This window comes from Sphaeramia orbicularis, chromosome 20 (assembly GCF_902148855.1).
Source record: "Sphaeramia orbicularis chromosome 20, fSphaOr1.1, whole genome shotgun sequence".
In the NCBI taxonomy this organism is placed as follows: Eukaryota; Metazoa; Chordata; class Actinopteri; order Kurtiformes; family Apogonidae; genus Sphaeramia; species Sphaeramia orbicularis.
The window spans coordinates 29,815,455-29,831,391 of NC_043976.1; the positions used below are offsets into that span (position 1 = coordinate 29,815,455).

Genomic DNA, 15,937 nt, shown 5'->3' on the forward strand with positions numbered 1-15,937 from the left:
AATCTCAGGTCCAATGTGGTCTACAGGGTTTGTAAGGTCCACCTCTGCATGAACAGTGAGTGTACCTGCTTTGTTAGGTACCATGAAGTAATGGTACTAATGTAAGGAATGATGTTCAAAGGGAGAATGTGGATGTGGACAGGGGTCTGGATCAGCACTGATGTTGGTCTAATGTTCGATAATACACATTCCTTTCACCTTCCATTTGTTTTTCTTTCAATTTTTATACTTACTTCTTGGATTTACATATTTTTGCCACTTATGGGTAAGGAACCAAATATGGTAACTTCCTTGACCTTGATTTTCTACATGACAATAAAATAACAATAATAATAACAATAATAATAATAATAATAATAATAATAATAATAATAATAATAATAATAATAATAATAATGTGTTGGTCTAATGTTCTAAAATACATGTTCCTTTCACATAACACGTGTTTTTCTTGTATTTCATACTTTTTGAATTTATTTGTTTTGCCACATACTGGCTAGGAACCAAATACAGTAACTTTATTTACTTATAACTTTACTTACTTATATTCTTAGAGACACATTTACAGGAAATCCTTTGATGAATACAGTGGAAGCTGCAGTTTGTATGAATGGTTGTGTGCTCCATGTTGGTTTTGTTTAGCAGTTTTGCTACTGTGTGATCAAAAAATATATTTATTAACAAAGAAACATTACAGGGGTTATTTGTAGTATTGAGACTAAACCACAGGTGTCAAACATAAGGCCGGTGGGCCAAAACTGGTCCGCCAAAGGGTCCAATCCGGCCCGTGGGATGAATTTGTGAAATGTAAAAATTACACTGAAGATATTACCAATCAAGGATAAATAATAATAATAATAATAATAATAATAATATTAATAATAATAATAATAATGTTTTAATATTGTTTGGTCTAATGTTCTAAAATACATGTTCCTTTCACATTACATGTGTTTTTCTTGTATTTTATACTGGCTAGGAACCAAGTACAGTAACTTTATTCACCTTGATTTTTTACAAACTAAAAAAATTATGCCCTCCAATAACACATGATGAATTAAACTATAATTATAAAGGGTTAAAGCTCGACAACTATTTCCTTTACATTAAACGTTTCTTAAGCCTTAAAGACATAAACAGCTGCCTTCAACCAAAAGGATCTACAGCTTTAATATGTTTAATAACTTTTTAACCTCTAACCCTCGCAATACATTGAAATAATTCAGGTAAAATTAAGTTTCCTAGCTTTTCATCGTCACATATGACCCACACATATGGATGTTCAGGGCTTCGTAGTTACCTTGGAAACACTGTCATCTTCTGCACCATTGATGTAGTTTGACAGTGGCGGTAAACACCTGTTTTCATTCTTAGTTAATGATATATTTTGTTGAAAAAGTCATTTTTCTTCTGCTTTGATTTGGTGACCCTATGAACATCTACATGGTGAGTAAATTAAATATAGCATAATACCTGATTTTCCCAAAAAATGCAAATCAGAATATAATAAATGATGATAAATCACGTAGTAAAGGTCAAATGTACAAAGACATTCATTTGGAACTCGCTATAAAAATAGTAAATCTGTAGGAGTTATGCTGTTTATCACCCTTTATTAAAACATCTTCTGCATTTTTAAATAAAACTGAAGTATTTTTTTTTTCTGTACTTGTCTGATTATGTAGTTGTTCATTAAATCTCAGTAAATTCAAAGCTTATTATATGAAAACATAATAATAACAATAATGACAATAATAACAATAATAATAATAATAATAATAATAATAATAATAATAATAATAATATACACATTATTAAACCTTTTCCATCATTGCATGTGTTGGGTTGCCTGTTCAGGTCTTCGAGGGTTAAGCTATAGGTCGTTTGAATCCCCTGTGGGCATTAATAAAGTTCATCTCATTTCATCGTCTCATCACATTAGTCAACCGTAATAAACATTACCGGTTAATATCTCGCTTTAACGAGGTTAATTTTCAATCAAGTTTCCTGTGCATGGCGTGTTGGACATATCACATTGGACGTACGTATGATTATTTACCGAACGCAAAGGCCTCTGAGGATGTTCCTGGCATGTGTTGCTTACTAAAACGATTATATGATATGGACTATGTACTATGAACGATGGGAAAAAAAACAAAAACACTGCTCTGTCAATTATAATGAAGGGGTTTCTCTGGGCACAAACCTCGTAACGTGCATTTCCTACCACCATTAAAGCCAATCAACATGTTCTCCGTAGCCACAAACAAGGTTGTCTGAATACAGAAATTACTATATATATAGAGAGAGATGATCCTCCGTGTCCATTAGAGCTGCTCTTTTTTTTTTTTTTTTTTAATTAAATGCCACTTCTGCACCTCTCAGCTCACCTGGTATTTACCCTCATCAAGTCTGGCGAGCAAAAAACAAGATGTGACAGCCGCCGACCGCGATGCATTACATGAGATTTGACTCGCGGGATACTCGCGGTGTCAAAAAAGTTATGTCCGAACAGAGTCGATAAGACAAATCCTCCCCACCTCCAAACAGGTTATTTATAGAGCTGTGAATCTAAATGTTAATTTGCCGCTTTGTGTGGCAGGATTATATTGGATTTCTGCAGCTCCTCTGTGAATTCATCATTATTTGCCGCGCAGATGTACTACAACACTAGCAATACCTGCCGAGTTGGACTATCTCCAAACTGTCAAAATATGATTAAACTCAAATATAACCGCAGCCACTCCATGTGTATTATACATCTATGTGTAGCTGCGCGTTCATTTCATCAACATCCCACACTGTGACCCATTTGAATGCACAAACACGAGAAAAACGGGACGATTCTTTATTGAAATCCAATTTTTTACCAGTGTTTTGATGTTGAGAACATGGCTCACACACAAAGTAAACATGTAACTGGTAATAATGATAGCAGATCAAATAACTAACTAAATAATTAACCCTTAGGGGTCTGAGCCTATCTTGGCCGTTTTTGAGCACTTTGATTTTGTCTTTATATACTATATAAAGAAATGTTTGTTACACCCATGTTTGGTATCTTTTTTTTCAGCACAACTTCATCTATCTCATCTTCCTATTATTTTTTCACTGTAACCTACTATATCAACACAAAAGGCCAAAAAACACACAAAATATATCAAATCTGATTTGAAAAATGTATGTAATTTATTGCATAAGTGACACAAAGATGCTAACGAACCTTTTCAAAGACTTTAAAAGTGAATATTGGTTCCAAATATTAGGTATATAAAACTAAAATTGAAATAAATTAAAAGTATACTCAAATATTTGACATAAAAACACATCTTTGTATTGGCATTTTGTCTGGTTTTCTGACCCCCTCACCCCCCCCGGTCCTCCAGATTTCTGCATCTAGTTCAGGTGGGGGTCATTCTCACCCTTACCTGTAATGCTAATGCAGTCTGTGGATTAGAATTCACAGATTTGGCCAGTTTTTTTCCATTTTGAAAAAGGACAAAAAATGATGAAGATATGGTCAGAAATATAAGACCCCCCCAACTTCATTTTCATACTTTTATTCACATTTGTTTGCTCCAGTTTCAAACCATCATTTCTTCGGTTGTATTTCCTCTATCAACATCAAATAAAAAGCGGGAGAGTGTTTCATGTCTGCACTTTCTAATGCAATTATCCCGAGTGGTCTACTTGACTTCCGATGCTACGACGTGTTTAAAATGTCATGTGATTCAGTCACCGGGTCATTATCGTGAACCCCTAAGAGTTAAAAAAAAAAAAATACAGGATGTAAAATGGATTTCAATAAAGAATTACAGCATTTTTAACCAGTGTTTTAATGTTGAGAACATGGCTCACACACAAAGTAAACATGTAAGTGATAATAATGATAACAGATCAAATAACTAACTATATAATTACCCCTTTCATGCACTAAATATGTGAAATTTAGTCAAGATATTTTTCTGCAGTGTTTTTATTCCTCTTTAGACATAGACACTGTGCTACCCAGACTTATTTATGTTGTTGTGTTTTCTTTTTGTTGTTCTTTTAAAACTAATAAAATATAAGTTACAAAAAAAAAAAAAAAAAAAGAGTTTGACAGCCTTGACTGTGGATTGGAACCTTTGACGGGCCACATTTGGCCCTCAAGCCACATGTTTGAGACCCCTGCTCTACATGATCAGTGAATTAAATATCGATAAATACATGCTTTACACTGAAAAAACACAAAATACGGAGAATAGTATTATAATAAATGGCGATAAATCACTTAAAAAAGGTTAACCCATAAAGACCCAGTGCTACTTTTGTGTCAGTTCCGAAGTGAAATTTTCTTTATATCTAAACTTTCTTAAGTGATTTATCACTATTTTTTTTATAATATTATCCTCTGTATTTCGCATTTTATCAGTATAGATCATTTATTTTCCTGTATTTAATTTACTGATCATGTAGATGTTCATAAAAGGTCAGATTAAAGTTGCGGGTTATTATATCAAAAACAGACAAATCTGCAGAAAAAGTGACATTTTTGTAAAATCTATCATTAACTGAACATGAAAACAAGCATCTCCATCCATTGTCATTGATCCAGCTCCATGGGTTTTACTGGTGAATCAATGTTGTAGATGATGACGGTGTTTCTACATTCACTAAGGAGCCTCTGAAAGTCCAAATGGGTCATATCTGATGATCATGAAAAGATGATAAACTGTATTTTACACCAATTATTTACATGGCTTAATAGGATTAGTGGATCAACAGGTATTAAACAGTTTAGATCAGTAGGTGATTTTAGTTGACGATGGATGTTTGGGTCTTTATGGGTTAAATAGAGAGAGAAAATTTGTGAACTGCCACTGAAGTCACTCTGGGCCTTTATGGGTTAAATACTATTAACAACATGTACTGCTCTGGTTTGATCTCTCCTCTATGTTTCTTCTGATTTGTGACTAAATACCACAACAGTAATTGAAACATTAAATCCTGCTTTACTTAAACACCCCAAAGACACCACAGTTCATGAGTAATGACTGCAAAGTATATTTATCTGCAACTTAAGTGCATTAGTGTTGGCATTTGTTTCTTTTATGGGTTATTTCCAGGACAGAATCAATTGCACCCACAGTGTTGGGTTAACAGAGGTGTTCAACTCTCCTTTTTGTTAAATAAAACATTTCAAGATATTCGGAATGCTCTTCGATTCAGAGGTCCTTGAGGAGTTTAATATGTTCGGCGAGGGCGAGGAATTCCAAATCCTGTTACATACCATGCATTGTGCGGTTTTACAGCTAGACGTCTGGAATTCCTTTTTAACAAAATCCTGTCTGAAGGCCTCCGTGGTCAAAAAAAAAAAAAAAAAAAAAAAAAAAAAAAACAGATTCTGAAGTGAATAGTATTTGCTGTATTGTTTTAATGTCCTAAGCCTTTTATATCTGCTCTAGGCAGGCTGAAGTGTGGACACCTCTTAGGATTTGATTACCACAACACACAGTCAGAGAAAAAAAAAAAATCTACCCATCTTTTGCTGCAGGTTAAGTCTTCAAATCAGATTCCTGTTCTTTTATCCCAGTGCTCTTAGTGTGTTTCTTAAATCCATACTGCAAAAAAGGAATATCTGACTGATATTTATCTTAAAAGATCTTTTTTTTTTTTTTTTTTTTTTTTTTTTTAGATTTATTTACTTATTTAGACGTAATCTTGTTAAGATTAAGTGACTTGTTTGAATAATTTTCATCTTGAGCTACCCCACTTAGATATTACAACTCATTTTAAGCAAAATTTACAACAAAACAAGCTACACTGTTGGGGGATGAGGATGACGGACACAGTAACTGTTTACCCTCAAGAAATTTTAATTTGTTTTATGCAGTTTTGCATAGAATAAAACAGAATTATTTTTGCACAGGCCTTTTTTGCAGTGCAACGCTTCCTCCACATGATGTGGTAGTTGTTGGTGCCTAGAACAATGTTAAAATTAGCTGCACAGTCATGTCAGCGTCACCACTGCTATGGGCACATGTACAACACTCCTATCAGACATGAAACTCCAAATGAAGCCAAAACAAACAAACAAACAAACAATAAATGAATAAATCAACAACTTTTTATTGATTGATAAAAAACAATCCTCCTCAATGCGACAGGTGCCACTCTGCAAATGGATCGTTGGCGCAGCTGTTGTGGTTCTGTCCAGTATTATGCAACTACTGGACCACTGTTTTTAACTGCACTGTAAAAAAAAAAAAAAAAAACAGTAAAAAAAAAAGGTATCATTCTGGCAGCAGGGGTGCCGAAAAAATACTGTTAAATAACAGAAAATAACCATCTCATAAAACTATGCCAATTTTCCATAATTAAAATACAGTTTTTGCCCTAACTTTATATGAGATTTTGCATATTTTTTGGACTTTTTAATGTTTAATAAAGAATATTTACATGTATTTAAACAAATTATATATATATATATATATATATATATATATATATATATATGTATATATATGTATAAAATTTTCAATGAGACTAAGTTGTACAATCCACTGATAAAAACTGTATTTGGACAGTTTATCAGTGCTTATACATGTTAGATGTTCACAAAAATACATTTATTCAACATTTTTGTTGTAAAACCTCCTGTAATTACACAAGATATTTGTCAAACAAACAAGTCTTGTTAAACTTACAGAACAAATACTTCTTTAACAGTTAACTGTCAGTAATTTTATCTCATTCAAAAGAAATATTTGTAAACATTATGATACATTTACAAATGAATTAAAACTGTATTTTTCTGTGAAAAAAAGAAAAAAAATATTTTAAAAACAATTACATTTTAGGGCTATTCACAGAGTTTTTTTCATGTTATTTTACATTTGACCAGTAAAATCATAGTCTATTTTTGTCATTTCATTGATATTTTCCTGCATCTTAAAAATACAGGAAAAATCTGTCAAATAAACAGTGAAAATTCTGTTAAATTACAGATTTTTTTTTTCACAGTGTGGTTTTCAAAAGCTTATTCCTGCAACATCCAGCCTAACCATGACCTGGCCACCTTCAGATGCTCCACAGTCTATGTGGTGCCGTTATGAGACCTACAGGACACCCATGATTTGGGAATGGTGTTCGCTAAAAAGCTAATTCTCCTCCATTGGAAATCCTCTTCACTGCCCTGGTTTAAACAGTGGCTCATGGACATGATACATATCATTCAGCTTTCTCAGGGATGACAGGGAAAACAAATTTGAGAGACTTTGGAGACCGTTTTTGGCTATATAATTTAATTGACCCCCTGGGGTGTTTGTACAGAGAGAATTCGAGTGTGTCCATATATTTTGATACTTGTTGGCAGCCGGTTTATTTACTCATTTATTTTATAATACATATGTGGTTATGCATGTACTTTTTTTTGGTTTATTTTGTGTCATAATGTAAACTTGTTAGTGTTCATTGTTGTTATATAAAAAAAAAACCTTAACCCTGTATGGTGTTTGAGTCTGTGGGACCCGTTTTAATTTTTATTAAAAGAAAAATGATGAGTACTTTTTTTTTTTTAATGAATTTTTTCCTCTCATATCTTGATTATATTACATTTCATTAAAAAAAAAAAAAAAAAACTAAAATCGGGTAGCAATTCAATTCATAAATGGGATCAAGCAAATGCAAAAGGCAAATATTAAACATAGATGCTTTTTATGTTGCTTGTAAGTGGGCTGAAGTAAACATGTGTTGAGTATTTTAACATAAAATTGTTTGATTATGTTGAATTAAAAACCCACAAATGCAGCGGGTCCACCACACCCACCAACACTGGCTGAATAACAAAAATAAGAACACCACACAAGGGTTCAATAAAATATATATTTTTTTAAAATTACAAGATACATTTGAGTGACACACCATAATATGTAGCTTATGAGCTGTGAAGTTGTTGCTGATAAGTGAGTGCGATTACCATAATTACCCAACTCTAATGACCTGTAATAGCCTAGTTTGTCCTAAAACGGCCAATGTTGCACTAAAATAGTCTCATGCTGCTATACAAACTCATGTTACTTCCTAATTTCACTGCTTTCCTTTTATGTAACAGTCTTCCTGTGTGTTGCATTGGTTGGATGTTTGACAGTGACCGAAGAGTCACGACTGTGCTGTGATACCAAACCCAAACCTGGGATAACTACCCTCTATAAAGGAAACCTGGCATGTTCATGCACTGACAACCATTACCTCCTAATGAGATGTCAACATGACCCTGCTTCCTGCACCCAGACTAAACCACACCCACATACATTTCTAAACATAAACATGATAACAACCACACTGGAGATTCACCGATTTGTGAAATTCAAGGTCTGTATCTGTACTGAAATGTAAAATAATTATTTAGCTGATAGCAGATGATACACCATTTCTTTATTGTCGTCACTGCGCCACAAATAAAACAAATCCATAATGTACTGATGTGAAAAAGACATCTGTTTTAAAGTCTCCAAGGTGTGGATGAGATGATCTTAAAGTCACAGATTTGTGCAGAGGTTGGAATGTCAATCCTGTAAATGAACATCAGCCACAACCACAGGGGAAATGACATCATATCTGTTCATAGCTGATATTAATTAACAAGACTGATATCAGTCATTACACTGGGTTACAAAAAAATGTTTTTTGCAAGTTGTCTAGGTTTTTTCCAACTGAATTAGGACCATTTTGCACCGCTAAATCCAAAAATGACATCTGTTTTTCTCAATCAGGTCAGGTTTTTTTGCTAATTTGATTTTGAAAAATTTGATCTTCTCACAAAATATAATAATTAATACTAAAATAAGATTGGTAAGCACACTTTATGAAACTTGTGACTTGATTCCTGTTAGGTACAACGGTGTACTCACCGCAGATGTAGCAGAATACGTCAGGCTTATTTTTGCAAGATCTTCTAGTTGAAGCCATTTCATTCACCTGTAATATTAAAAAAAACATTCATCATAAATTGGCAAAAGTAAAATCTTCAGAACTCGTTTATTGCAAGAAATATGAAATAATTTTGTATCATATGATGTGAAAACGCCCATAAATGTAAGCAAAAATGTTAAAAAGCCAATATGTAGCATAGTTCAGAAAGTTGACCTGATTGAGCAAAATTAATGTGATTTTTGGATTCAGCACACCAAAATTATCCTAAATCAGCTCAAAAAACTTCAACAATAATTTTGTTGTTGACCAGAGTAAAAGGATAAGAACTGATAAATAATGTCAACTCCAAAGTTTATTTACATGTATTAACAGGATTAGTGGATCAACAGGTATTAAACATTATAGTAGATGCTTATGGTCACCAGGGGCTGTTTGGGTCTTTATGGGTTAAAACTGTAACTAATTAGGAGGTAACTCTACCTCTAATTTCTGTTAATTAATGTCAGCTGAGTTAAAATATATTTATAGGCTATAAAAGTTTTTGTTTTGTTTTGTTTTGTTACCAAGGTGCCACACAAAAACATCTAGTGATGGATAAAAGCAAAGACCTTCGCAACTAGTTTGTTACAAAACATTTCATTGGCTACAGATGTATTTCACAACTCCCAGTAACAAATACTCCCTAAAACTACTAACCATTTACTCATACATTGCACATTTACGTTTATGTAAATATATATTTTCTCTTATTAATACTAGTTTATATTTTATATTTTGTGCTCATTCTCTTTTGCATGCCACTTTGTTTTGTTTGTTTTATTTCCTGGTTAAATTATTCTATTTCTACTTTTATACATCTTAAATCAATGGTTCCCAACCTTTTTTGGCTCATGACCCAATTTTAACATCACAAATTTCTGGTTACCCCAGACATTTAAAACTGAGACTTTTTTTTTTTTTTTTTTTTGCTATAATTGATTTGTTTTTGATCATGTAATAGTTTGCCACATGATATTGCAAATAAACATTAATTTTAGATGACATTTAGTCTATATAATGTATATTATTACACTGGGTTACAAAAAAATCTTGTTTAGCAAGTTGTCTAGGTTTTTTCAACGGAATTAGGACCATTTTGCACCGCTAAATCCAAAAATGACATCTGTTTTTCTCAATCAGGTCAGGTTTTTTTGCGAATTTGATTTTGAAAAATTTGATCTTCTCACAAAATTGATTACATTTTTGTGACTTTATCAGTTGATTTTTTATATAGTTCTCACCCAAAATAGGTTTTAAGAGAAAAAAAATCATTTTCTAACAGGATGTATTTATTATTTATTATGTATTCACCACAGATGTAGCAGAATACGTTAGGCTTACTTTTGCAAGATCTTCTAGTCGAAGCCATTTCATTCACCTGTAATATGAAAAAAAAAACCCAATCATAAATTGGCAAAAGTAAAATCTTCAGAACTCATTTATTGCAAGAAATATGAAAGAATTTTGTATCATATGATGTGAAAATGCCCATAAATGTAAGCAAAATGTTAAAAAGCCAATATGTAGCATAGTTCAGAAAGTTGACCTGATTGAGCAAAATTAATGTGATTTTTGGATTCAGCACACCAAAATTATCCTAAATTAGCTCAAAAAACTTAAACAATAAATTTGTTGTTGACCAGTGTTATAATATTCAGCTGGTATATCTGTGCATCCTTAGCTATAAGACCAGGATTACTGAACAGCAGCAGCTCACAAAAGATAAGTCTGTCCTTATTGATATGTTATTATAGACAAAAAACAGGTTCGACAAAGGTAGGTAGGTAGAATAAACAGTTTGAGCTCAAACAAAATGAAGAATCACTCTAAATTGGCTTAACCCTTAGGGGTCTGAGCCTATTTTGGCCGTTTTTGAGTACTTTTGATTTTGCTTTTATATACTATATAAAGAAATGTTTATTATACCCATGTTTGGTATCTTTTTTTTTTCAGCACAACTTCATCTATCCCATCTGCCTATTATTTTTTTCACTTTAACCTACTATATCAACATAAAAGACCAAAAAAAAAAAAAAAAAACACATGCCAATTATTTTTTTCTACTTTAACCCTTAGGGGTCCATGGTCACAGCCCCATGACCGAATCGCATGAGATTTTCAAGAGGAAATGCTTATGTAACAATCTACTTTTATGTGAAATATTTGAGTATAGTTTTCATTTATTACAATTTTGATTGTATATACCGAATATCTGTAACCGATATTCACTTTTAAAGTCTTTGAAAAGGTTCATTAAGCATCTTTGTGTTATTTATGCAATAAACTACATACATTTGTCAAATCGGATTTTATATTTTTTCTGTGTTTTTTTTTGCCTTTTGTGTTGATATAGTAGATTAACCCTTTCATGCATGAATTATGAGAACCTTAGCTGAGTTTTTTTTTCCTGTTTAGGCATGAAAAAAACAATGTGATTGAAATTTTTTTATGAACCTATTTTTCATGAAGTTACAAAAATGTCCACTCAGCTGGACACCATGCATTTAAGTTTTGAAGCAAAAAAAACACATGTATTTAAAACCCATCATCAGAAAGTGAAATACTGTGTGAAAACTATGAAATAAAAACATTTTTAATGCTGCTAATCTGATGTTTTCTCACATTTTAACATACTCTAATACTAGTTTTTACTAACTTCATGCATATATGCAAAAAAAAACCTTTTTGATAAAGAATACTGTTAATTACAGTGTAATAGCAATTAGCCATTGATTTAACACATGTTAATGTAGATCAGGTTTATCAACAGCAGCAAAGTTACAGTAACTGCATGAATGTCAGTGTATGGGATGGTGCATTAGTGTCCACTGTGTTGGCTGATATGGAACTAAAACAACAAAACCTATGAATATACAAGAGAACAGCTGGAGAATAACTGTCCACTGGAGTGACCACTGTGCATGAAAGGGTTAAAGTGAAAAAATAATAGGCAGATGAGATAGCTGAAGTTATGCTGAAAAAAAAAAGATACCAAACATGAGCATAGTGAACATTTCTTTATATAGTATACAAAGGCAAAATCAAAAATACTCAAAAACAGCCAAAATAGGCTCAGACCCCTAAGGGTTAACCTACTATATTAACACAAAAGGCCAAAAAACACACAAAAAGTATAAAATCCGATTTAGAAAATTTATACAATTTATTGCATAAATAACATAAAGATACTTAACGAACCTTTTCAAAGACTTTAAAAGTTCCAAATATTGGGTATCTGAAATCTAAACTGTAATAAATTAAAACTATACTCAAATATTTGATGTAAAACCATATCTTTACAAGGGTGTTTTCTCTGGTTTTCTCACCCCCCCGGTCCTCCTGGTTTCCACATCTGGTTCAGGTGGTGGTGGGGGGGGGGGTCATCCTCACCCTTACCTGTAATGCTAATGCAGTCTGTGGATTAGAATCCGCAGATCTGGCCAGTTTTTTTGTATGTTGAAAAAGTACAAAAAATTACAAAGACATGAAGAAATCAGAAATCTAAATGCCCACCCCACCTCATTTTCATACTTTTACTCACGTTTGTTTGCTCTGGTTTTCCCCAGTGGTCTACGTGACCGACTTCTGACGCTGCGACGTGTTAAAAATGTCATGTGATTAAGTCACAGGGCCATAATTGTGGACCTCTAAGGGTTAAGTACACTGGTTATTTTCCAGAGTGTTCTGTAAAATAACATATACTTGCACTCGGTCTTAAATGAGTGAAACCTGTTCATTAAATGACCTAATGTTCCTCCAGATTCAGTTCAGAGTTGCCGCACCGCTCACCTGCTTTTGTGTTCGGTGCACTGAAGCCATCAATACAGCATTATTGTTCAAGGTTGTTTTGAATTCAATGAATGTTTTCAGGGTCAAGTCAATATTCACCTTTTTTGTAATTATTTGTATTGTCTCTGTGAATGCACATCCCTGCAGTCAACGAAGAATGATTAATTCTTTCAACATGGAGCTATCTATTCAAGCCCAATTTAGAAAAAAAGCTTTATTTTTCAACTTTTTTAATACCGCAAAATATGTAACAAGGGGAAAAATGTCTTCAGTATTATTCATCCAATTATGCAAGTAAAGAATGGCAATAGAATAGAATAGAATAGAATAGAATAGAATAGAATAGCCCCTGGGCCATCAGGCTCTTGAACAATAATATGTGCAACATATGAATGATGTTTGGGTGAGAGAGAGTTTATAGTTTTCCAGTATACTGTATTTTATTGTTTTTACACTGTGCACTTTTATATTTATTGTTTTTATATGTATTGCTATTTTATTTGTTGCATTTTGGTAAGGGCATCCTGAACCAATTTCGTTGTAACTTGGAGGACAATGACGATAAAGCCTATTCTATTCTATTCTATTCTATTCTATTCTATTCTATTCTATTCTATTCTATTCTATTCTATTCTATTCTATTCAATTCATCCACCTATGCACTTAATGCAGTGGTTCCCAACCATTTTTGGCTCGTGACCCCATTTTAACATCACAAATTTCTGGCGACCCCAGACATACAAAGCGGAGACTTGGTTCCATGTTCACGTGACCCAAAGAGGGTTTACTTTACTTTCCGTGTCACATGGATTTCTCCGATCTCCTTTCCTTCAGGGTACATGAACTGAGAAGATTTCAGTGGCCAAAGGTCAAGGTCGCTGTGACCGCGTGTCTGTCCGGTCTTTATTAAAGCAAGATATATATATCTCGGCAAGACCTTGAGGGGACTTCACTTGACTTCTTCACACAGGAGAGACCAGATTAAGACGTGCGATGACGGCGAACGCATCCGAGAGACGAGTTCGTGTTTAATGACGGTGTATTATTAAGCTACTCACGGCCAAAATATCATCTTGGGTTTGCAGATTGGTTTCATTCCAGACGTATATTACCTGGTATAGCTTTAAGACCCAGTGAGGAAATGAATGATACGGTTCCGGATATTCCATCGCTGTCGCCGCTCTAATGGCCGAGATAAAAAAAAAATTAAAAAAAAGAACGCCATAGCAAGCGCCCCTGACCACAATGACAGAGTACAAGTGAGGGGAGATGCCAAAGTGGCAACGTGCAGGAGAAGATTATTGGTATCAGACCACCAACACATGGGTTTAAAGTTACATGAGGACAGGCACGTTCGGCTTCTGCGCCACAGATGTATTTACAGCGTCGAGGAAGAGGGGAGATAGGAGAAAGCAACTCACCAGGTGTCACTCAGGACTATATCCATGCAGGGAAAATTGATGGCAGGGGCAAGCAGGAAGAGAGGAATGATTAAGCCTTTCACTGCCACCAATCCATATCAGTGCATCCAGGATAGCTGTGGCGTCACACTGTGTGTAGACGGTGTGCATTTTCATTCCCGGTGCAATCACAAGTAACTACACTGACACTCTCAATGAGGAAAAACTCTGCAAAGCCTCTTTATGTAAGTCCAGGTGGTAAATGCTGCACATCCTGCCAGGAAATCGTAATTTAGTCGGTATTAAAACAAACATCTGGATCATGGAAGGGTAGCAATATGACACCATAAGTTTCCCCTGGAATGTGCTGATAGTTTCAGTGTGATATTTCCCGCTTTAGTCAAAACGGATTAGATAACTCCGGCTCTCCGTTCATGTTAAATCAGCTGACTGCCTCCCTCCCTCCCTCTGAAAATGCAGTGTCACAATTTTAGCGGCGAGCCCTGCTTTTGGACCAATTAGTAACATATTTTCTTTTTACAGTATGTCAACATGATAAGCAGTCTTCATTGTAGATTAAATTTCCACGTAACGGAGGTAGACTAGGAGGAGGAAACACATCTCAATTTCAGTGCACATGCTGTGCCAGAAGCGTCATCCTGGCGGAAAAAGGGACAGTTAAAATTTGCATTTAGATTACTGTGGTAATAGAAAAACCATGGTGATGAATCTTGTTCTGAAAAAAAAAAAGAAAAAAGAGACTAATGTGGTTGTATTTTTGAATAAAATAGTCAAGTTAAACACTTGGGAGTGAATCTGTATGAAATTGTGCAATCCAACTGTAATAGTCTACAATAGGAGGAGTCATTTTTATACACATCTGGATAACAGTGGTCGAGTCGGTTATAACTGTTCAGGTACATGATGTTTTAAGATGAACCCCTCATCATCACTGCTGTATAATGTGTGTTAACAAGGCTCTGCTTAAAATGCATTAACCCTTAGGGGTCCACGGTAAAGGGCCCGAGACTGAATCACATGACATATTCAACACGTTGTAGCGTCGGAAGTCAGTCATGTAGACCACTGGGGACAATTGCATTCGAAAGTGCGGACTTCAAATACGCTCCCACTTTTTATTTGATGTTGACAGAGCAAACACAACCAAAGATATGACGTTTTGAAACTGGAGCAAACAAGCGATATAGCGTTATTACAGGGATATAAAGCAAGCGTTAAAGTTCTGACCATTTCTTCGTCATTTTTTTTTTACCTTTTTCAAAATGGAAAAAAATGGCCAAATCTGCAGATTCTAATCCACAGACTGCATTAGCATTACAGGTAAGGGTGAGAATGACCCCCACCTGAACCGGATGTGGAAACAGGGAGGACCGGGGTGGGGGTGGGGGGGGCAGAGAAAACGCCGATGTAAAGATATGTTTTTATGTCAAATACTTCAGTATAGTTTTATTACAATTTTGATTTTATATACCTAATATTTGGACCCAGTATTCACTTTTAAAGTCTTCAAAAAGGTTCGTTAAGCATCTTTGTGTTATTTATGCAATAAACTATAAACATTTTTCAAATCGTATTTTATCTTTTTTGTGTGTTTTTTGGCCTTTTGTGTTGATATAGTAGGTTAACCCTTAGGGGTCTGAGCCTATTTTGGCCGATTTGGGGTACATTTGATTTTGCCTTCATATACTATACAAAGAAATGTTTATTATACCCATGTTTGTTTGGGGTTTTTTTTTTCAGCACAACTTCATCTATCTCATCTCACCTATTAT

At 34.1% G+C, this 15,937-nt stretch overlaps 1 protein-coding gene and 1 long non-coding RNA gene across 2 annotated transcripts in view; one reads left to right on the plus strand and one right to left on the minus strand.

Moving 5' to 3' along the window:
* Positions 1-15,937, plus strand: part of LOC115411554 (cadherin-12-like) — a 316,867-nt gene that overhangs the window by 50,072 nt on the left and 250,858 nt on the right. The gene's annotated exons all lie outside the window — the stretch shown is intronic.
* On the minus strand, positions 58-6,863 carry LOC115411555 (uncharacterized). Its single transcript, XR_003934233.1, has 3 exons — positions 6,853-6,863; positions 6,788-6,796; positions 58-235 (listed from the first exon to the last, which is right to left on the minus strand). It is a non-coding gene; the product is annotated as an uncharacterized LOC115411555 (long non-coding RNA).